Source organism: Erpetoichthys calabaricus, chromosome 1, assembly GCF_900747795.2.
Source record: "Erpetoichthys calabaricus chromosome 1, fErpCal1.3, whole genome shotgun sequence".
NCBI classification, from domain to species: Eukaryota; Metazoa; Chordata; class Cladistia; order Polypteriformes; family Polypteridae; genus Erpetoichthys; species Erpetoichthys calabaricus.
Window position 1 is genome coordinate 14,891,228 of NC_041394.2, and position 23,023 is coordinate 14,914,250.

At 40.2% G+C, this 23,023-nt stretch overlaps 1 long non-coding RNA gene across 2 annotated transcripts in view; it reads right to left on the bottom strand.

Annotated features, from left to right (window-relative positions):
• LOC127529764 (uncharacterized) overlaps window positions 1–23,023 on the bottom strand; it is a 70,665-nt gene that overhangs the window by 12,064 nt on the left and 35,578 nt on the right. The window contains exon 2 of one of the 2 annotated variants that reach the window (XR_007936367.1): window positions 8,686–8,996. This is a non-coding gene — a long non-coding RNA (uncharacterized LOC127529764). Of the gene's footprint in view, window positions 1–8,645; window positions 8,997–23,023 lie in introns of those variants that run through there. The other variant, XR_007936366.1, reaches the window with a different exon arrangement.

The following is a 23,023-nucleotide window of genomic DNA, read 5'->3' on the forward strand; positions in this document are numbered from 1 at the left end:
AAGTCCAATCCAAAAGATGATATTTAAAAAGAAGCATTGCTCAGGTAAAGAAAGAAGAGTACAGAATAAAAAGGATATTCTTACTGATGCAGCAGTCCAAGTTGTTGTGACTCTTACAGTGATTGGTAATGTTTTCATGCTGAAGGAGAATAAAAAGGTGCAGACAGAGAGAAGCCCCTCTATCACTCCTAGAAGATCTTGGGCTGTCTAGATACCAAAAAGTAAAACGGGTAGCAATGCTAAAAAGCAAGGCATGCCCAACAGTCATACTGCTACATCTCAAGGGGCATGTGGCCCAGTAGTCCCACCCTCCATATCTATAAGAAGCAATCATAGTCAAGTAGGAGGAGGAGAAACCAAAGAACAGAAGCTACAAGAAGGGCCTCAACAAGCAATGTCAAAATTTCCCCCCTGTTTTAGAAAGCACAGAGGAATACAGGATGGCATTGTTATGAATGTCAACTGGAGGGATATTTGTTGAAGTACTGCCGTTAAAAAAACAAAAAAACATTTCAACACTCTGCTTTGAAATAAGAAACTGGAGAGACACTGGGATGGTCTAAAGGCATTAATTATGGAATGGCAGGTGATAGTGTTTTCTCTGTTCTTGACAGGGGAGTTAAACACTGAAACTCACAGAGCTTTAGGAACAGACTTACTCCCTCGCAGAGCTGGATGCTGCACCCCATAAGGCTCAACTGAGGAGGGGGATATTTATGTGCCAAGTTGGGTGCACGGGCATCTAGGCTAGGTTGGCTGAGGGTACCTTTCCTGTCTGGGAGGCCATAGTGGATGGACAAGGAGGAAATTATCTATCCAAAACAATTTCTTCCTCAGTAGAATAGATGGTAGTACTCTTCTACCGCGGACCCAGTGTGGACATCCACAGGGATCCATTGGATTCGTAGTCCTGAGGAACAACGCTCTCTGAGTCCTTGGGTGCCACCAGAGGGTACTGCAGAGAGAAGAACTTCCTATCTTTGTAGGACCCACAGGTGCTTCTGTGATTCAGTATTATGGCGACACGTCCAAAATAAAAGGAAGCAATCCAGACTCCTACAGCAAGTAGAAGGCGACTCTCATGTCGGGGACTGCAAAAAGGGGAAGGAACGTTATATATTTAATGGCTATAAAAGCAGCTCTTGACCATTCATAAAGGTACTGTGATAATAAACAAAAAAGTTTTGGAGCTTGCTGGTGTCCCCTACTGGTTACATCGGCTACCATCAATTTGAAAATAAGCATTACGCATGCGATAATTTTCTTGTATTTTATACTTATATTTAGTCAAATTGATGCTTTATTTATAGGTTTGTAGAGCCATGTAAAGGACTGGTGTACCAGTGCACATGTGCTTCTTGCCAAGTTCGGTTGCGTTAGGTTACTCATTACTTTAAAAGTGTTCAAAATACTGTACTTAATGTACATTACTTTTATCATATTGACACACTGCTCTCGAGTTTGTGTTGCTGAGCTTAGCTCGGTATGTTCAGCTCAGCAACACAAATTATTGATTTCTGAAATATTGAGACAGATTATTTCAGCCAGGAAAAGGAATAATATGATTGCCTGAACATTTGCCTCTGAAAATGTATTTTATGGACACTTCTACCAGTGGTTGCTGAAAATGTGGGTGAAGCAAATACATGAGTAGACTGAAAGAATACAATGGATACGCACAGATTAGAAAATAGTTAATAGTTAACCCAGTTAAAGGTTTACATGGCCACATAATCAGGATGTACTGGTACCATTGGAGAACAGCTAAGTCCAGAGCAGCTGCACGATCACAAACCCACTATAATAATAACAGTAGTACTTAATTTACTTTTTAGAAATCCAAGTGTTCCAAGACCAACACTTATCCTGTTTAGCTCATTCACCACACACACCAGATCAGCATTCAATGGAAAGTATTAAAGAAATGAAAAAAAAAGTATATTTACACAATACCAGTGAGACAAACATTTTTAACATAACTCCCCAAAAAACAAGTACATAACAGGAACAAAGCCAGAAATTCACATATTAAGATGCAAGATGCCATTCCTAAAGATAACCCGTTTCCCCCAATATATTAAAGTTTGGTTTACTGTCCTTAAAATTCAAGAGGACGATGAAATGCCAGAAGCAAAATGGAGTAAAGAGCCAGCCGATGCCAATACCATAAACATTCTGTCCTACCGGTTCATAGATTGATCGCTCTAGAGCAACGACAAAAAGTTTGGCTTCAGAGACACATGTCAATGTAAAATTGGGCAAGAGAAACCTTCTTCCAGCAGGTTGCACCTGTAGTGAATTCTTGGTGCTAACATGCTGTTGATCCTTACATCACTGCTCGATGTCCTACTCTCTCTTTCTTCCGTTCTGGATTAAATCCACTTTAGGCCAATTGTCTTGTTCATGTTGTGTCTTCTCCTTAAAGATGCAGTCTCCATTTTGGGGTGAACCCACAGCAACCTATTTTCTGAGGTATACATTAAGGAAATGGAAACTAACAAAATACCAACAGAACATGTAGCACCTGCTGCAGGGTTATTCATGGAGAAATCTACCTCTGATAATCAGGTTTCTGAGAGGCCAATAACCTGATTTCTTTGTAATTAGGGTTTACATTGCATTTTAGAAATCTGTTTTTGGTGAGTAATTAGGTTATTGACGCACATGTAAATGCATTAAATATTTAAGACACCTGCCCCTTTCCCCTCATTGCCCTAATTGCTGCTTTCTCCTGTTAACAACTGATCATTTCCGAACATAAGCGTGCGCCTCCTTTTCTTTGTAAGAGACAGAGAAAAGCAGATGACATGGGTGTACGCTGACACCTCCAACTTGTCCCTGTCTTTATGTATGGAGCTGCAGTGTTTCATGAAAATCAAAATTGTACCTGTGCCAAAAAAATGGATGTTTCCTGTCTGAATGACTATTGGCCCAATGAGTTAATCTTTGTGATGATGAATTGTGTGGAGAAACTGGTCATGATTTACATTAACCACAAGATCCCTGCTACCCTGGAACTGTTACAGTTTACATACCAGCATAACAGATCTGTGGATGATTATACATCTAGAAAGGAAAAACACCTACGTTAGGATGGTGTTCATCATCTATAGCATTGCCTTTAACATCATTCTGCCCGCCAGCCTGGAGATGAAGTTCAGAGACCTTGGCCTGAGCAGCTTCATCTGTGGCTTTGTCTTTGAAGGCTATAAATTCGATTCACTTATGACTGTGTAGCAACAGGCAACAGCATCATCAAGTTCACTGATGACACCTTTGTGATTGTCCTTATCCATACTAATAAAAGGCAAAGCCCTCACTGACTCACTGACTCACTCATCACTAATTCTCCAATGTGCTGTGTAAGTAGAAGGCTAAAATTTGGCAGGATCATTCCTTATAGCTTACTTACAAAAGTTAAGCAGGTATCATTTCGAAATTCTACGCATAACAGTCATAACGGTCGACAACGTCCACCATGTTAAACTTTCTTATTTATGACCCCATCTTCACGAAATTTGGTAGGTGGCTTCCCTGCACTAACCGAAACCGATGTACGTACTTATTTCGGTGGTATGACACCACTATCGGTGGAAATTGGGCTACTTTTGGCTGAAGAAGGAGAAGAAGAGGGGGAGACGTGCCAGAATAATTTCAGGGACCACTAAGGCTGAAATAAAAAAAAAAACATTATTTATATAGTATTTTGTGTATTAGTTTTTAAATATCGTTTTCTTTCTTCTTCTTTCGGCTGCTCTCGCTAGGGGTTGCCACAGCAGATCATCTTCTTTCATATCTTTCTGTCCTCGTCATCTTGTTCTGTCACACCCATCACCTGCATGTCCTCTCTCACCATATCCATAAACCTTCGCTCAGGCCTTCCTCTTTTCCTCTTGCCTGGCAGCTCTATCCTTAGCATCCTTCTCCCAATATACCCAGTATCTCTCCTCTGCACATGTCCAATCCAGTGCAATTTCGCCTCTCTGACTTTGCCTCCCAACCGTCCAACTTGAGCTGACCCTCTAATGTTCTCATTTCTAATCCTGTCCAGCCTTGTCACACCCAATGCAAATCTTAGCATCTTTAACTCTGCCACCTCCAGCTGTGTCTCCTACTTTCTGGTCAGTGCCACTGTCTTCAGCCCATATAACATAGCTGGTCTCACTACCGTCCTGTAGACCTTCCTTTTCACTCTTGTTGATATCTGTCTGTCACAGATTACTCCTGATACTCTTCTCCACCAATTCCACCCTGCCTGCACTCTCTTTTTCACCTCTCTTCCACAATCCCCATTACTCTGTACTATTGATCCCTAGTATTTAAACTCATCCACATTCGCCAATTCTACTCCTTCCATCCTCACCATTCCACTGACCTCACTCTCATTCACACACATGTATTCTGTCTTGTTCCTACTGACCTTCATTCCCCACCTGTCTAGAGCATATCTCCACCTCTCCAGGATCTCCTCAACCTGCTCCCTACTATCGCTACAGATCACAATGTCATCAGCAAACATCATAGTCCATGGGGACTCCTGTCTAATCTCATCTGTCAACCTTTCCATCACTATTGCAAATAAAAAAGGGCTCAGAAACGATCCCTGATGTAATCCCACCTCCACCTTGAATGCATTCGTCACTCCTACCGCAGACCTCACCACTGTCACACTTCCCTCATACATATCCTGTACAACTCTTACATACTTCTCTGCCACTGCCGACTTCCTCATACAATACCACAACTTCTCTCAAGGCACCCTGTCATATGCTTTCCCCAGGTCCACAAAGACACAATGCAACTCCTTCTGGCCTTCTCTAAACTTCTCCATCAACATCCTCAGAGAAAACATCGCATCTGTGGTAATCTTTCTTGGCATGAAACCACACTGCTGCTCACTAATAATCACCTCAATTCTTAACTGAGCTTCCACTACTCTTTCCCATAACTTCATGCTGTGGCTCATCAATTTTATCCCCCTGTAGTTACTACAGTCCTGCACATCCCCTTATTCTTAAATATCGGCACCATTACACTTCTCCACTCCTCAGACATCCTCTCACTTTCCAAGATTCCATTAAGCAATCTGGTTATAAACTCCACTGCCATCTCTCCTAAACACCTCCATGCTTCCACAGATATGTCATCTGGACCAACGGCTTTTCCATTCTTCATCATCTTCATAGCTGTCCTTACTTCCTCCATGCTAATCTGTTGCACTTCCTGATTCACTATCTCCACAACATCCAACTTCTTCTCTCTCTCATTCTCTTCATTCATCAGCCTCTCAAAGTACTCTTTCTATCTGCTCAACACACTCTCATCACTTGTGAGTACGTACCCATCTTTATCCTTTATCATCCTAACCTGCTGCACATCTTTCCCACCTCAGTCCCTCTCTGTAGCCCATCGGTCCTTTTCTCCCTCCTTGGTGTCCAACCTCTCATACAACTCATCATACGCCTGTTCTTTAGCCTTCGCCACCTCTCTCTTCACCTTGAGCCTTTTCTCTTTGTACTCTTGTCTACTTTCTGCATCTCTCTGACTATCCCACTTCTTCTTTGCCATCCTCTTCCTCGGTATAGTCTCCTATACTTCATCATTCCCAAACCAGGTTTCCTTTTCCTCCTTCCTCTGTCCAGAAGTCACACCAGGCACCCTTCTTGCTGTCACCCTTACTACATCTGCTGTAGTTTTCCAACTGTCTGGTAACTCTTTACTACAACCCAGTGACTGTCTCACCTTCTCCCTAAACTCAACTTTGCAGTCTTCCTTTTTCAACTTCCACCATTTGATCCTTGGCTCTGACCTCACTCTCCTCCTCTTCTTGAACTCCAACATTATCCTACAGACCACCATCCTATGCTGCTTAACTACACTTTCCCCTGCCACTACTTTGCAGTCTTCAATCTCCTTCAGATTTCTGCATTCTTCTGCATAGGATATAATCTACCTGTGTGCATCTTCCTCCACTCTTGTACGTAACCCTATTTTCCTCCCTCTTCTTAAAATATGTATTCACCTCAGCCATGTCCATCCTTTTGGCAAAATCCACTGTCCTCTGACCTTCTTCATTCCTCTCCTTGACACCATACCTACCCATCACCTCCTCATCTCCTCTGTTCCCTTCAATAACATGTCCATTGAAATCCACTCCAATCACCACTTTCTGTCCCTTGGGTACACTGTTCATCACTTCATCCAACTCACTCCGGAAATCTTTTTTCTCATCTATGGCACACCCAACTTGTAGTGTAGATGCACTAACAACATTGATCATCACACCTGCAATTTTCATCACTGCATCTTCCTCCACTCTTGTATGTCACCCAGTGTTCCTCCCTCTTATTAAAATACGTATTCACCACAGCCATGCCCATCCTTTTCGTAAAATCAACTACCATCTGACCTTCTTCCTTCCTCTCCTCGACAAGCTACCCATCTCCTTCTCATCTCATCTGTTCCCTTCACCAACATGTTAATTGAAATCCACTCCAATCACCACTTTCTGTCCCTTGGGTACACTGTTCATCACTTCATCCAACTCACTCCAAAAATCTTCTTTCTTCTCCATCGCACACCCAACTTGCGGGGCATATGCACTAACAACATTCATCATCACACCTCCAATTTCCAGCTTCATAATCATTACTCTGTCTGACACTCTTTTCACTTCCAAAACACTCTTGACATACTGTTCTTTCAGAAAAACCACTACACCATTTCTCCTCCCATCCACACCACTGTAGAACAATTTGAATCCACCTCTGATCCACCTGGCCTTACTCCCCTTCCATTTAGTCTCTTGCACGCACAATATATCAACCTTCCTTCTCTCCATCATATCTGCCAACTCTTTCCCCTTACCAGTCAAACTGCCAACATTCAAAGTTCCTATCCACAGTTCGACTCTCTTTACCTTCCTCCTGTCCTTCTGCCTCTGGACATGTCTCCTCCCTTTTCTTCTCCTTCTTTGGCCAACAGTAGCCCAATTTCTGCCAGAACCCTGTTGGCTAACAGTACTGGTGGCAGTCATTGTTAACCCGGGACTTGTCCGATCCGGTAAGGAATTTTGTATTGTTGTCCGCATATTGATTTAGCAAGATTTTACACTGGATGCCATTCCTGACGTAACCCTCCCCATTTTTCCGGGCTTGGGACCGGCACAAAGAAACACACTGGTTTGTGCATCCCCTGTGGCTGGGTTACCTAACCTAACCTATTAATATATAAACAAAATTTTAAATATAAAATAAATAAATACAAATGAATGGCATCATAAATGACTGTATAATGTACAGTGCAGTAAAATGTAAAGAAATTAGTGCTACTTACCTGAATAACATTTTTTTCACTTTATAAAATCAAATAAACAAATATATAAAAAATATGATTTAAAACTTACCATAATCATCTGTTGAAAATGCAATAATAATTATGCCAAACATACCAAACACAAGAGTTTTAGTTGTTCTGAAATGAAAAACCAAGAAAATATGTGTCATTATCTATAGGCACCAATTCCTTTACAAAAATGTTCTGTCTTAAGTGTCAGTCTTCTAGAAATCATCATATTTATTCAGAGTAACATGTCCAAAATACTTCTGAGGTGACATCTGAAGGTCTCTGTGGTGCTACTTAAGCAAGGACTACCTACCTTTATATAATTTTTTTACATGATGAAGGATTTGATACATTTTTGTGAAATTCATCCTTAATCAGTTTCCCTCAAGGAAGAGTGAACATCAACCTACTAATTGCCTTAATAACTATAAACTTTTATGCAGTCCCTTCTTTATCACAATCTCTTTAAATTTTAAAGGTTCACCTTCTTTATTCTTTCCTAATAGCTGACGCTCCAATATTCTATAATAAGAGTAGCTGCTACTTTCTACAATTTCTCTAGCATTGTTGTTACCTTGCTATGGATGTGGCATCAAATGTGTGAGCAGTACCACTATGGATTTTTATGGATATATTTTATTTCTGCACTTAATTAAATGGATATGCATAGAATTAGCATATTCTTCTTCTTCTTCTTCTCCTCCCAATTCTATGTGGAGCTGACGTGCTTGATCAACCTTCTCCTAACAGCTCTTTCCTGCACCTCCTCCCCAGTCCAGCCCTTTTCCTTCAGTTCTCCTTTTATTTTATCCATCCACCTCTGCTTTTTCCTCCTTTGCTTTCTCTTCCCCTGGACTTCCATTCCCATCACTCTTTTTCTCACATATTCATTGTCTCTCCTTATCTCATGTCCATGCCACTTCAATCTAATTTCCTTTACTTCCTTAGATTTCTCTAAAACCTTTCTTGTATTTCTTATTGTGTCATTTCTTTTTCTGCCCATTTTATAACTCCACATGTCTATTTCAACATTCTCATTTTGACCACATCCAACTTCTTCTCCAGCTGTGCTCCCTTTACTGCCCATGTCTTAGCTTCATACATCATTGCTGGTCCTACCACTGTCTTCAAAACCTTACCTTTAACTTTCACCATAATACTTAGCTCACACAACACTCCTGATACCTTCTTCCAATTGTTCCATCCACACTGCACTCTATGGATTATCTCTGCATCTAATTTTTCCATCTTGGGCTATCACTGATCCTAGATTTTTAAAGTGTATCTACACTTTCCAATAGCTCTCCCTGCAGGCTAACTTCTGAATATGGATTGTTAAACCTCATATGTTCCTATTTTATTTTTACTATTTATTTTCAGTCCTCTATCTTCCAAAGCCCTTCTCCATTTTGCCGACTTCCTCTCCACTTCCTCTTTTCTACTCTTACACAACATAATGTATTTTATCCCATGACTCAACATATCCATAACCAGATCAAAGAGATAAGGACTTCAAGAAGATCCCTGGTGCAGACCTCCTCTAACTGGGATCTTGTTTGTTATCCCAACACTGCTTATACCCCGAGTCCTCACATACTTCTGTGGTCCTCCTTTCTCTCTGTCAGGCACCACCAGACCTCTTCATGTGCACCCTATCATAAACCTTCTCCACATCAATAAACACCATATGCAAACCCTTCTGCTTTTCTCAATGTTTCTCTGTTAGCTGTAATAAAGCAAAGATTGCATCAGTTGTTCCTCTCACTGGCATAAAACCCAGTTGCTCTTCTGCTATGGTGGTTTCTTCCCTAAGCCTTTACCACATTTCCATTGTCTGTGATATCAGCTTTATCCCTCTATAGTGTCCACATTCCTGAATATCATCCTTATCCTTTACTATTTCTGATGCACTTCACCTTCTTCTTGACTGTTCTTTTACTTCTAAAATATTGAAAGGATCTCTTTGGGTCGTCTTTCGCCTTATCTGTTATATTCCTCTCTAACTGCCTTTTTATTACCACACTTATATAAACTTAACCTGTTTGTTGTCTGGTACATATCTTGTAATCAATATTTATCCAACTTCCTATTGTCCAAATGACTTGAAATTTTGCACATTTTCTCACTTCTGATGAAAAATACATGAAATAATAATCAGTTTCACTAATTGATCAATTAATTCATGTCAATTAAGAAATTAGATTTTAATTAAATTAAAGAATAATTCAGGATTTCACTAATAGATGGTGTTAGTAACAGATAGAAATATTAAAGGAAGTGTTAATTGATTACAAAATTATACTAAACAAACCCAAAACTAAAAACTTGAAAATATTATATATATAAAAAACACTTTTTAAAAACCATGCTTATTTTAAATTAAAAAGTGTACTAAAAAGTAAAAAATAAGTCTCTCATACATCACTCATAAAATAAAAACGTGGGCACATCTCATCAATCAACATTCAATAAACACTTCTTAAAATCTTAGCAAAAGCGCCCACCTTTTCTTTTACGAGTGATGTATGAGAGACTTATTTTTTATTTTTTACTACATTTTTAACTTAATATAAGCGTGGTTCTTAAAAAGTAATTTTTTATATATATTTTTTTTTCCTCCCTGATTCCCTTCTTAATAGTTGCTCTCAAACTCTTATACTATCTAGAGTTAGCACTAGTTATGCTGAAAACAGTTTAATCCTATGACCCTCAGAGAATATAAGATAAATGAAGAAAAATAAAAGCAACACACAAAATATAATAGCTTACGAGATGGACGTCAAATCACATTCCTGTCATTGAACTTCAGAGTTGAGTGCCTGAGGCTCTTCTCTCCGGGTGACACTGAGTTTCTGAGTTAACAAAAGGTATTTAAAGTGTGATGTCTCCTCCCATACTTAGGTTTGTTTTTGTCTTTTTCATGATTTCACTTTCATTTAATAATTACATGTTCCATTCATGTTTGTGTAAAAAAAAAATATTTTGATGAATAGATAGATAGATAGATAGATAGATAGATAGATAGATAGATAGATAGATAGATAGATAGATAGATAGATAGATAGATAGATAGATAGATAGATAGATAGATAGATAGATAAATAGATAGATAGATAGATACTTTATTAATCCCAATGGGAAATTCACATTCTCCTGCAGCAGCATACTGAATACAATAAATAATATTAAATTAAAGAAAGATAATAATGCAGGTGAAAAACAGACAATAACTTTGAATAATGTTAAATGTTAACGTTTCCCCCGGGTGGAATTCAAGAGTCGCATAGTTTGGGGGAGGAACGATCTCCTCAATCTGCCTGTGGAGCAGGACAGTGACAGCAGTCTGTCGCTGAAGCTGCTCTTCTGTCTGGAGATGATCCTGTTTAGTTGATGCAGTGGATTCTCCATGATTGATAGGAGCCTGCTGAGCGCCCGTCGCTCTGCCACAGATGTCAAACTGTCCAGCTCCATGCCAACAATAGAGCCTGCCTTCCTCACCAGTTTGTCCAGGCGTGAGGCGTCTTTCCTCTTAATGCTGCCTCCCCAGCACACCACCGCGTAGAAGAGGGCGCTCGCCCCAACTGTCTGATAGAACATCTGCAGCATCTTATTGCAGATGTTGAAGGACGCCAGCCTTCTAAGGAAGTATAGTCGGCTCTGTCCTTTCTTGCATAGAGCATTAGTATTGGCAGTCCAGTCCAGTTTATCATCCAACTGCACTCCCAGATATTTATAGGTCTGCATCCTCTGCACACGGTCACCTCTGATGATCACGGGGTCCATTAGGGGCCTGGTTCTCCTAAAATCCTCCACCAGCTGCTTGGTTTTGCTGGTGTTCAGGTGTAGGTGGTTTGAGTCGCACCATTTAACAAAGTCATTGATTAGGTTCCTATACTCCTCCTCCTACCCACTCCTGATGCAGCCCACGATAGCAGTGTCATCAGCGAACTTTTGCACGTGGCAGGACTCCGAGTTGTATTGGAAGTCCGATGTATATAGGCTGAACAGGATTGGAGAAAGTACAGTCCCCTGCGGTGCTCCTGTGTTGCTGACCACAATGTCAGACGTGCAGTTCCCAAGACTCACATACTGAGGTCTGTCTTTAAGATAGTCATAGAATAGGTCATTCAGATCAGACTTGTTGTAGTTGCGTTTTTCCATAATTACCAAAGTTCAGCAGCTCTAACTTAAAAAATGGGATTCAACAAAAGCCTGTTGCGCTAAAATGATTCCACAGACAAAATATCTTTATTTTTAAAAGTTTTAGTAAAACAGTTCACATAAAAAAGAGAAAATTGAAAATAGCAAAAAAAAGATTTATTCTTCTTAAGAAAAGTTCTGCTCAAAGCTTAAATCAAATTTCAAATCGTTACAAATCACTTCAAACAATGTTTCTGAACCATTTGTAAACGGTCAGATAACTGTACACCTACCACATTTCTAAGTTGAAAATGGGTCTTTTAAGTCCCTGTGTACTGAGACCACGTGTTCTAAACAACAACTGACTCAATTATCACACCGTATCTCAGTTATAGCAAGAAAGTTCTATCGCTCACTAACTTAATAGAGGAAAAGACAACACAATCGTCTACGTCTATGAAAGAAATTTATATTCTATTCAAATTAAGCAAACAGTATTATAAGTTTAACTCAAAGCTTTAACTTTCTACGATTGGCTCTTACACTTGTTTAGTCTAATATTAACTCACTGCAACACTCATGACATTAAATTAATAATTTAAACCTGACACAAAAAACATCAAACCTTCTTTTTCTTTTAACTGTCTTTGGTAAAATAAAGAGCTTACATAACAAAATAAAGCTTTAACATCAGAAGGCCACTCAGGCCAACATGACGTGTTAACATTACCTAAAATGTCCAAAAAAAAGATTTCCAGATTAAAGCTGCATTAGCATTAAATGTTGCTAAGATCATCACCATAGTGGTACAATAGTTAGTCATGTGGCTTTACAACACAAGTGTCCTGGGTTAAATTCTGTCCTACCTGTCTGGAGTTTTCAATTTCTTCCAATGTTTGTATGACCTTCCTTCTGGATTTTAGAGTTTTTCAACCATATTATAAAGATGTTCAAGTTAAATTAATAGGCCTGATGTGAATGAGTTTGCATGTATGCTTGAGTGGTGATTTGTTCTTGCCTTGTTGCCAGTCTGAGGCTAGGGATCTGTGGCAGCAACTGGAATGTCGCTGGTTCAAATCCCATAAACGCCAGAAGTGACTCTGCTCCATTGGGCCCCTGAGCAAGGTCCTTACCCTGCAATCGCTCCATCCTGGGTATGACCTTAACCCGCATCCAGCCTTGCAAGCACGTCCTCCAACCTGCAATGAAGAACTTGGGGGTTGGTGTCAAGACTGGCACTCCAGCCACTGTAAAAAATCTCAGACTGTTCAGTGTGGTGATGAGGCGTCACCCATTGCTGGGCTGCACTCAGATCTCAATCCGGGTGGTTCGCCATGAAGTGAGTGCGGCAACGTGCTTCAATTAGCACAAACTCCCAAACTCTCTCTTGATGCCAGTGCAACAAGTATGGTTTGAAACTTTATAAGTTCTAAACAAACAGGAAAAAATAACCCACCCATGTCACCGTACCCTTACTGATTGGTGGTGTTTCTGAATTCAAATCAATGGGGTCAGCCTCAGCAGATTTTGTGCAAAATAAGTTATAAGCTGCCTTCAGAAATGCAACTCATTATTGAAATGTTTATAACATCCTTCAGCGTTGTCTTCTTAAGCAGTATTCCAATTTTTCTCTCACATGCTCAATGCATTTCCTTGTCTATTAAGTCTTGTGTCTCGTAGTACATGACATTGTCTTCCTGCCAGGTGCATCAAGTCTGCTTCCAGCTTAGGGGTCTTGACTAGTCAAGTCAAGTCAAGAGACTTTACTGTCACACCATCTGTACAGCATATTGCAGCATACAGTGGCGTGAAATAACATTCCCCAAGACCGCAGTACAACAAATACATAAACACCGGACAAGTGCAAGACATATAAAATAATTGGCCCTGCAGTGTTCTCTGTACATTTGGATGTTTGTCTGTGAGGATATCCAACTGATATTGTTGTTTTGTCCAACAGATGTTGTTGTTTATTATTTATATTGATTTGTTCCTACTTTGTTTTTGATGTATTTTAACAATACTCTATCCTCAAATATAATAGCTCTGTATTTAGTGAGTGGTATCATTATTTTTGCATTTTTTGTCGAGAGCTGTCACAGTGTTCTATGCCAGCACTTGGTGAGAAGTGTTCTGTAAGAACAAAGGAGTTTGTACTGTTGTATTGTATTTCTGAGGTGGCCATGAGAGATTGGCCATCTAGCTCTATGAAGAGGGTTTTGTGCGTTGTATTTACCCCATTTTCAACACAAATTTCACACCCAACTTACCTGGAAGGGTCTCATCCTTCCAAATATTTCTTCCATTTTGTACTTACACTGATTGTTGTCAGTCAGTCATTGTCCAATCTGCTATATCCTATCACAGGGTCATGGGGTTCTGGTGGAGCCAATCCCAGCAAGCACAGGGTGCAAGGCAGGAACAGATCTCGGGCAGGGCTCCAGCCCCACCACAGGGCACACACACACACACCCACACACAATAGGAACAATTTAGGATCGCCAATGCACCTAACCTGCATACCTTTGGACTGTGGGAGGAAACTGGAGACACGGGGAGAACATGCAAACTCCACGCAGGGAGAACCTGGGAAGAAAACCCAGGTCTCCTAACTGCGAGGCAGCAGCGCTACCACTTAGCCAATGTGCCGCTCTCATCTAGATTGTGCTGTTTTATCTAAATCATTTTAATAAATTTCAAACAGTAGAGCTCCTATAAAAGATCAGAATAGGACAATAATGTTTTCTGTGTTTCTTTCTTTGTGTAAAATCTGAAATTTGTCCCATTCAGAGTTTAATAATTACAACTGTTCTACTCACTTTAATGTTAAAAGAAGTTGTAGCAGTAGAGGTAGTTATCGACTTCTTCAACCCTCAGGTACAACGCCAAACTCCAGGTAAATGTACAATTATTATTTATTTTATAATAATACTGTGCACTAAGCACCCTCCACTCCACACTACTCATACAATAAATCAATTCTCTCTCTCTCTCTACACAATTCTCTCTATCCTCCTCTCCCAGACACTTAGCCACCCTTCCTCCCAGCTCAGCTCAGTGTCTGGGCTTTCCCAGAGTCCTTTTATACCCCCTGATCCAGAAGTGATTCCTGTCCAGCAATCCACAAGTCCTCATTACTTCCGGGTCAGAGTAAAAGTCTTTTTCTTCAACCCAGAAGCACGTCGTTCCTTCTGGTCATGTGATCATGATGCACTTCCGGGTTATAGGGCATGTAGCAGTCTGACAGCCTCCCTACAGCGACTCCCGGTGGTCCCCAAGGTATCCAGCAGGGCTGTGTATACAAACTACAAGGTCCATAAGGCCCTGCTGGAATTCGGGGGACCTCCATGCTGTTGGGAGGGCTCCACCTGGCGGCCTGGAGGTGTGGGCTGGAATATTTAGCCGGCTATCCATCACAAAGTGTAAAAGTAAAACATTGCATAAGTTTCTGATGCTTAATCCAGATTAATGTTGGGGGCTTCTGCCTATCCCCATGACACTGGACACGAGGCTGGAGACAGTCTTTCAGGGAGTGTCAGTCCATCACAGTGTGTAATTATAAAGGTTGTCAAATCTGCTTCATCTAGTTCAGGCTAACACTACTGGTGGCGGTCGTTGTTAACCCGGGGCTCGACCGATACGGTATGGAAATTTGTATTGTTGTCTGCATATTGATTTGGCAAAATTTTACACTGGATGCCCTTCCTGATGTAACCCTCCCCATTTTTCCGGGCTTGGGACCAGCATGAAAAAACACACTGGTTTGTGCTTCCCCCATGGCTGGGTTGAATTCAAAACTAAATATAATTCTTATAATCAATAGCATAACATTGTTAGAAGAGGGGTGGAGGACTAGCAAACATTTACTCAAGCAGGTTAAAATGTAAAAATATCAGTTTTGGTAAGTTCAAGTCTTTTGAGTATCTCGCCATTGATATTCAGGGAGATTCTCACGTTTTAGTATTATCCGTGTATAGACCTCCAAAATTCAACGCGTCTTTCTTTGAGGAATTCTCTGACTTGATGTCAATCTTAATTACGAACTATGACGCACTCTTAATAGTCGGCGACTTTAATTTTCATATAGATAATCAATGTGACCAGAAAGTAAAAGAATTTATGAACCTCCTGGACTCTTTTGATTTGAGACAGCTCGTTAATCAGCCTACACATAAAGCAGGTCATACGTTAGACTTAGTAATTACTAAAGGACTAAAAGTTGATATAAAGCAGGTCATTGATACGGGTCTATCAGACCATTTTCTTCTACTATTTAATATAGAAATAATGATAGAAAACACTCATGAGAAGCATATTGTTAAAAAACGCTTCTTTGACTCATCAGCAGCTTTAAAACTTTCAAACATTCTAACCAATCAGTCCGTTTATAGTGCCAACTATAATAGCGAGGAGAATATAAATAGTAAGGTGGAAATATTTAATACTAAAGTGAGGGCTGCTGTTGACTTAGTTGCACCTGAAAAGACAGTTAAAAAATCTTCTAGCATTGTTATACCATGGAAGACCCAAAGAGTGTCTGATTTAAAGAGAACATGCCGTAGAGCTGAGCGTAAATGGAGGAAAACTAAACTAACTATTGACTATGAAATATTAAAAGTTAAAATAACAGAATACAATAACACAGTCCGTCTTGAGAGGCGCTGCTATTTCTCTAAGATTATAAATAACAATGCTAGTAATCCCAGAGTCTTATTCTCAACAATTGATCATCTGTTAAACCCAGGTAACTCAAAGGAATGCCTCCTAAGTACTTCCAGTAAAACCTGTGAAGCTATCGCTGTATTTTTCAATCAAAAAATTAATGATATTAGAAATAACATAGTATATCTCCCAACACTAAGGATCCTCCTAAACCCCAGTACCCCATAATAAACAAATTAAAGTCTTTCACTAGGATAGATTTACCTGATTTACATAAAATAATTTCTCAAATGAAACCCTCCACCTGTGCCCTTGACCCAATACCAACAAATTTTTTCAAAGAAGTATCGGGTGTGCTTAGTGATAATGTTCTTGACATAGTAAACTCATCATTAGATACGGGGGTCTTCCCAGACTGTCTTAAGACTGCGGTAGTTAAACCCCAACTTAAGAAAAATAATCTCGATCCCTCTGCTCTTGAAAATTATAGACCCATCTCTAACCTGCCTTTCTTAAGTAAAATTCTAGAGAAGGCAGTCATTATACAGTTAAATGAGCACCTCAATAAACATGCTATTCTTGATAAATTTCAGTCAGGTTTTAGAACAAATCACAGCACAGAAACTGCACTCGTTAAAGTAGTAAATGACTTGCGGGTAAATGCAGACAGAGGCCATTTATCTGTTCTCATCCTCTTAGATCTGAGTGCCGCATTTGACACCATTGATCATAATATTCTTAAGAATCGCCTAGTCAATGGGTGGGCCTCTCTGGCAGTGTCTTAAATTGGTTTGAATCCTACCTGGCAGGGAGAAAATTCTTTGTTAGTTGTGGTAATTATAACTCAAAGACACATGATATTCTATATGGTGTTCCACAAGGCTCTATCCTGGGTCCACTGCTCTTCTCAATCTACATGCTTCCATTAGGTCAGATTATCTCAGGGCACAACGTGAGCTACCACAGCTATGCTGATGACACACAGCTGTATTTATCAATAGCACCTGATGACCCCAAATCTCTTGATTCGCTAACACAATGTCTAACTTGTATCTCAGAATGGATGAATAGTAACTTTCTCAAATTAAATAAAGAAAAAACCGAAATCTTAGTGATTGGCAATAATGGATACAATGAGGCTATTAGAAATAAACTGGATGCATTAGGATTAAAAGTCAAATCGGAGGTAAAAAGCTTAGGGGTAACCGTTGATTGTAATCTGAATTTTAAATCGCATATTAATCAGATCACTAGGACAGCATTTTTTCACCTAAGAAACATAGCAAAAGTTAGACCTCTTATATCATCAAAAGATGCAGAGAAATTAGTTCATGCGTTTGTTTTCAGTCGGCTAGATTACTGTAACGCACTCCTCTCAGGACTACCCAAAAAAGACATAAATCGTTTGCAACTAGTGCAGAATGCAGCTGCTAGAATCCTTACCAGGAAAAGAAAATCCGAACACATTTCTCCAGTTTTGATGTCACTACACTGGTTACCTGTGTCATTCAGAATTGACTTTAAAATTCTGCTTATGGTTTATAAAGCTTTAAATAATCTCGCCCCGGCTTATATATCGGAATGTCTGACACCTTATATTCCAAATCGTAACCTCAGATCCTCAACTGAGTGTCTCCTTAGAATTCCAAGAGCAAAACTTAAAAGAAGTGGTGAGGCGGCCTTCTGCTGTTATGCACCTAAAATCTGGAATAGCCTGCCAGTAGGAATTCGCCAGGCTAATACAGTGGAGCACTTTAAAAAACTACTGAAAACACATTATTTTAACATGGCCTTCTCATAACTTCACTGTAATTTAATCCTGATACTCTGTATATCTAATTCATTATAATAACTATTTATTCAAAATCTGTACTAACCCCTACTCTCTCTTCTGTTTCCTTTTCCGGTGTCCTGTTGGTGGTGGCGTGTGCCACCACCATCTACCCAAAGCACCATGATGTTCCAACAATGATGGATGGATTAAAAGCCAGAAATCTATATGACCATCAGCATCAAGTGACTCCGTGAAAAACCCGAACTACAAAGAGGACTATTTCATTTATGTTAGGTAGAATGCCCAAAGGGGACTGGGCGGTCTCGTGGCCTGGAACCCCTACAGATTTTATTTTTTTCTCCAGCCTTCTGGAGTTTTTTTTTGTTTTTTCTGTCCACCCTGGCAATCGGACCTTACTCCTTTCTATGTTAATTAATGTTGTCTTATTTTAATTTCTTATTTTGTCTTTTATTTTTCTTCTCTCCATTATGTAAAGCACTTTGAGCTACTTTTTGTATGAAAATGTGCTATATAAATAAATGTTGTTGTTGTTGTTGTTGACTTAATCCAGTTCAGTGAAATTACAGTTGCCAGTTTCCTCAGCTCATTCATTTTGGGAAAGTAGATGCAAAACCAGAATACCCAGTGGAAACACCACACACTCACAAGCATAACGTGAAGGCCGTTCACAGATAACAAGCCCAGAATGTCACTCTTCCACAATTCTGCCCTTTACCATCATATCAACCTAATCAGTACGTGCCACACGACGTTTTGAAACAATAAGGGGCATCTTTGGACTCAAGTAAACACCCTTCACAATTTCCAGTAAAAGGAGCATTTCACATAATAAAGGTTTAGGTAATGGTAATGGAATGTCAACTATGGCATTTTTACTTTCGGCTTCATCACCTGGTCAAAAGAATACAAAATCTTCTTCTTCAAAGGGGCATGATGGCTCTGGAGCCCCGACCAGAGCAGAGGTAGTCTGGAGAAAGAGACAAAAGGCAATGAGACATGAAGACAGCCCAAGTATGGTCTTTTAAATGTTCAAAGCCCCCTACGAGGTGCAGATCACACGGCACGACAGCAGACTAGCAGCTGTTCACGCAAAGAGAAGATGAAAAGCTGTGTTTGTTTCCCATTGAATTACTGTATAAGAGGTTTAAGAGGGGGTTTCAGAGGAGCAGCTGTGTCACCTAGGGGCTGCGTTCAGAAGATATATAAATGATTTGGATAGGAATAAACTCAGCTACTGGGGATGCACGTAACAATGTGTTTCTTCGTGCTGGTCCCAAGCCCAGATAGATGGGGAGGGTTACGTCAGGAAGGGCATCCGGTGTAAAATTTTGCCAAATCAACATGCAGACAACAATACAGATTTCCAAACCGGATCGGTTGATCCCTGGGTTAACAGCAGCTGCCACCAGTACTGTTAGCCAACAGGGTTCAGGCGGAAATTGTGCTACTATTGGCCAAAGAAGGGGATGAAGAGGGGGAGACATGCCAGGAGGAAAGAGGAGTGGAGGAAGGTAAAAAGAGTGAAACTGAGGGTAGGAACTTTGAATGTTGGCAGTAGGACTGGTAAGGGGGGAGAGTTAGCTGATATGATGGAGAGAAGGAAGGTTGATATATTGTGCCTGCAGCAGACCAGATGGAAGTTGAGTGAGGCCAGGAGTATTGGAAGTGGAAATTGTTTTATCATGATGTGGATGGGAGGAAAAATGGGGTAGGAGTTATTCTGAATGAACAGTATGTCAAGAGTGTTTTGGAGGTGAAAAGAGTGTCAGACAGAGTGATGAAAATTGCAGGTGTGATAATCAATGTTGTTAGTGCATCTACACTACAAGTTGGGTGTGCCATAGATGAGAAAAAAGATTTCCGGAGTGAGTTGGATGAAGTATTGAACAGTGTACCCAAGGGACAGAAAGTGATGATTGGAGTGGATTTCAATGAACATGTTGGTGAAGGGAACATAGGAGACGAGAATGGAGATGGGTAGCTTGTCGAGGAGAGGAAGGAAGAAGGTCAGATGGTAGTTGATTTTACGAAAAGGATGGGCATGGCTGTGGTGAATACGTATTTTAATAAGAGGGAGGAACACTGGGTGACATACAAGAGTGGAGGAAGATGCAAACAGGTAGATTATATCCTATGCAGAAGAGTCAATCTGAAGGAGACTGAAGACTGCAAAGTGGTGGCAGGGGAAATTGTAGTTACAGTAGGTAGCATAGGATGGTGGTCTGTAGGATAACATTGGAGCTCAAGAAGAAGAAGAGAGTGAGGGCAGAGACAAGGATCAAATGGTGGAAGTTGAAAAAGGAAGACTGCAAGGTTGAGTTTAGGGAGAAGGTAAGACAGGCACTGGGTGGCAATGAAGAGTAACCAGACAGTTGGGAAACTACAGCAGATGTAGTAAGCGTGACAGATAGAAGGGTGCTTCGTGTAACTGCTGGATAGAGAAAGGAGGAAAAGGAAACCTGGTGGTGGAAGGGGGAGAGTATACAGAGGAAAAGGATGGCAAAGAAGAAATGGGATAGTCAGAGAGATGAAGAAAGCAGACAAGAGTACAAGAAGATAAGACGCAAGGTGAAGAGAGAGGTGGTGATGGCTAAAGAAAAGGCATATGATGAGTTGTATGAAATGGAGAAATGGACCTGTACCGATTGGCTAGACAGAGGGACCGAGCTGAGAAAGATGTTCAGCAGGTCAGGGTGATAAAGGATAAAGATGGAAACGTACTCACAAGCGAGGAGAGGGTGTTGAGCAGATGATAAGAGTGCTTCAAGAGGCCGATGAATGAAGAAAATGAGAGAAAGAGAAGTTTGAATGATGTCGAGATAGTGAATCAGGAAGTGTAACGGATTAGCAAGGATAAATATGGACAGCAATGAAGAGGATGAAGAATGGAAACGCCGTTGGTCCAGGTGACATACCCGTGGAAGCATAAAGGTGTTTAGGAGAGATGGCAGTGGAGTTTTAAACCAGATTGTTTAATGCAATCTTGGAAAGTGAGAGGAGGCCTGAGGAGTGGAGAAGATGTGTACTGGTAGAAATATTTAAGAATAAGGGGGATGTGCAGAGCTGTAGTAACTACAGGGGGATAAAATTGCTGAACCACAGCTTGAAATTAAAGATAGAGCTGCCAGGAACCAGACATACAGGTGATGGATGTGACAGAGCAAGATGCAGAGGACAGGAAGAGATGGAAAAAGATGATCCACTGTGGCAACCCCTAATGGGAGAAGCCACAAGAAGAAGACGTTTGGTTAGGAATATAAATAATGAGCTGCTTAGTATTGCAGATGATACCAAGATAGGATGATTGGCAGATACAAGTAGTATAGTATCTGGTGAATTATTACAGAGAGACTTGGACAGCATACTGTAGAGGTTTGGGCAGATTTGTGGCAGATAAAATTTAATGTAAGTAAATGTAAAGTATTAGAAGTAGGAAGAAAAATGTGAGGTTTGAATACACAATGGGAGGTCTGAAAGTACACCTCTTGAGAAGGATTTGGGGGATCATAGAAAAGTTGTCACTATTAATTTCCAGACAGTATTCAGAAGCCATTAAGAAGGATAGCTGAATGTTATGGCATATAATGCTGTGATGTGTGGAGTACAAGTCACAGGAGGTTCTGCTCAAGCTTTATACCACACTGGTGTGGTCTCATCTGGAGTACTGGGTACAGTTTTGTTCTGCAGGCTATAAAAAGGACATAGCAGCACTAGAAATGATCCAGAGAAGAGCGACTAGGCCTATTCCAGGGCTACGGGGGATTAGTTATGAGATAAGATTAATAGAGACGAGCCTTTTCAGTTTAATACAAAAGGAGTTTAATAGGAAACCTGATTGAAGTGTTTAAAACTATGAAGTGAATTAGTCCACTGGATCACGACTGTGACTTTAAAATGAGTTCATCAACAACATGGGGACACGGCTGGAAGCTTGATAAGAGTAAATGTCGCACAAACATCAGTAAGTTTTTCTTCACACAGAAACCTATAGACACGTGGAAAAAGTGACCGAGTAGTGTGGTAGATAATAAGACTTTAGGAACCTTAATAATAATAATTCATTACATTTATATAGCGCTTTTCTCAGTACTCAAAGCTGATGTTATTTCCGAAGAAGTACAATTAGTAGATAGGACTGGCGAGCTTTCTTGGGCTGAATGGCTGTTCTCTTCCAGATTGCTCTAATGTTTAATCTAAATCATTTTAAGAAACTTCAAACAGTAGTACCTCAGAAAATATCAGAACAGGACAGCAATCCTGAAATTTGCTACATGTGTAAATGATTCTCAAACCTTCACGTGATGTTTTTCTCTGTATTACCTAATTGTGTATCTTTCTTTGTGGTGCATCTTAAATAGGTACCATTCAGAGTTTAATAATTAGAAATGTTCTATTCACGTCACTATTAAAAGATGTAAAAAGTGCTAGTCCATCGTAGTGTGTAATTATAAATATTGTCAAATCTGCTTAATCAGGGTTGGGAAGTAGGGAGTCATTATGGGACAAAGCCCATTCTAACAGGACTGGGTGCAAGGCAGGAACCAAATGATTGTAATTTTATTTTGCTAGCTTTGAATTCAGTACTATATATAATACTAATAATTAAGGCATAACATTGTAGACTGGCTTAATCCAGCTCAAAATTTTGGAGGTGAAATTGCAGTTGCCAGTAACCAATCTGATACATCTTGAATTGAACTGGGGAAGTGGACAAAAAAATAGAATACCCAGAGAAACAGCACATAGTCACAAGCATAACGTGCAACCTGTTCACAGAAAACATGCTTAGAATGTCGCTGTTCCACAATGCTGCCCTATACCATCATAACCACCTTATCATCATGTGTCATTCACAGTCTTGAAACAATAAGGGGCATGTTTGGATGCTCATTACAATTTCCAGTAAAAGGAGCATTTCACATAATAAAGGATCAGGTAATGCTAATGGAATGTCAACTGCGGCATCTTTACTTTCATTACTGGTCACACTCAAGTCTCCCACAATTAAAAGACATTTCAAAGTAGAATTCAATTTGTATGGCACTTGGAGCACCAGTGTGGTGCACCGTGTTAGCCATTATG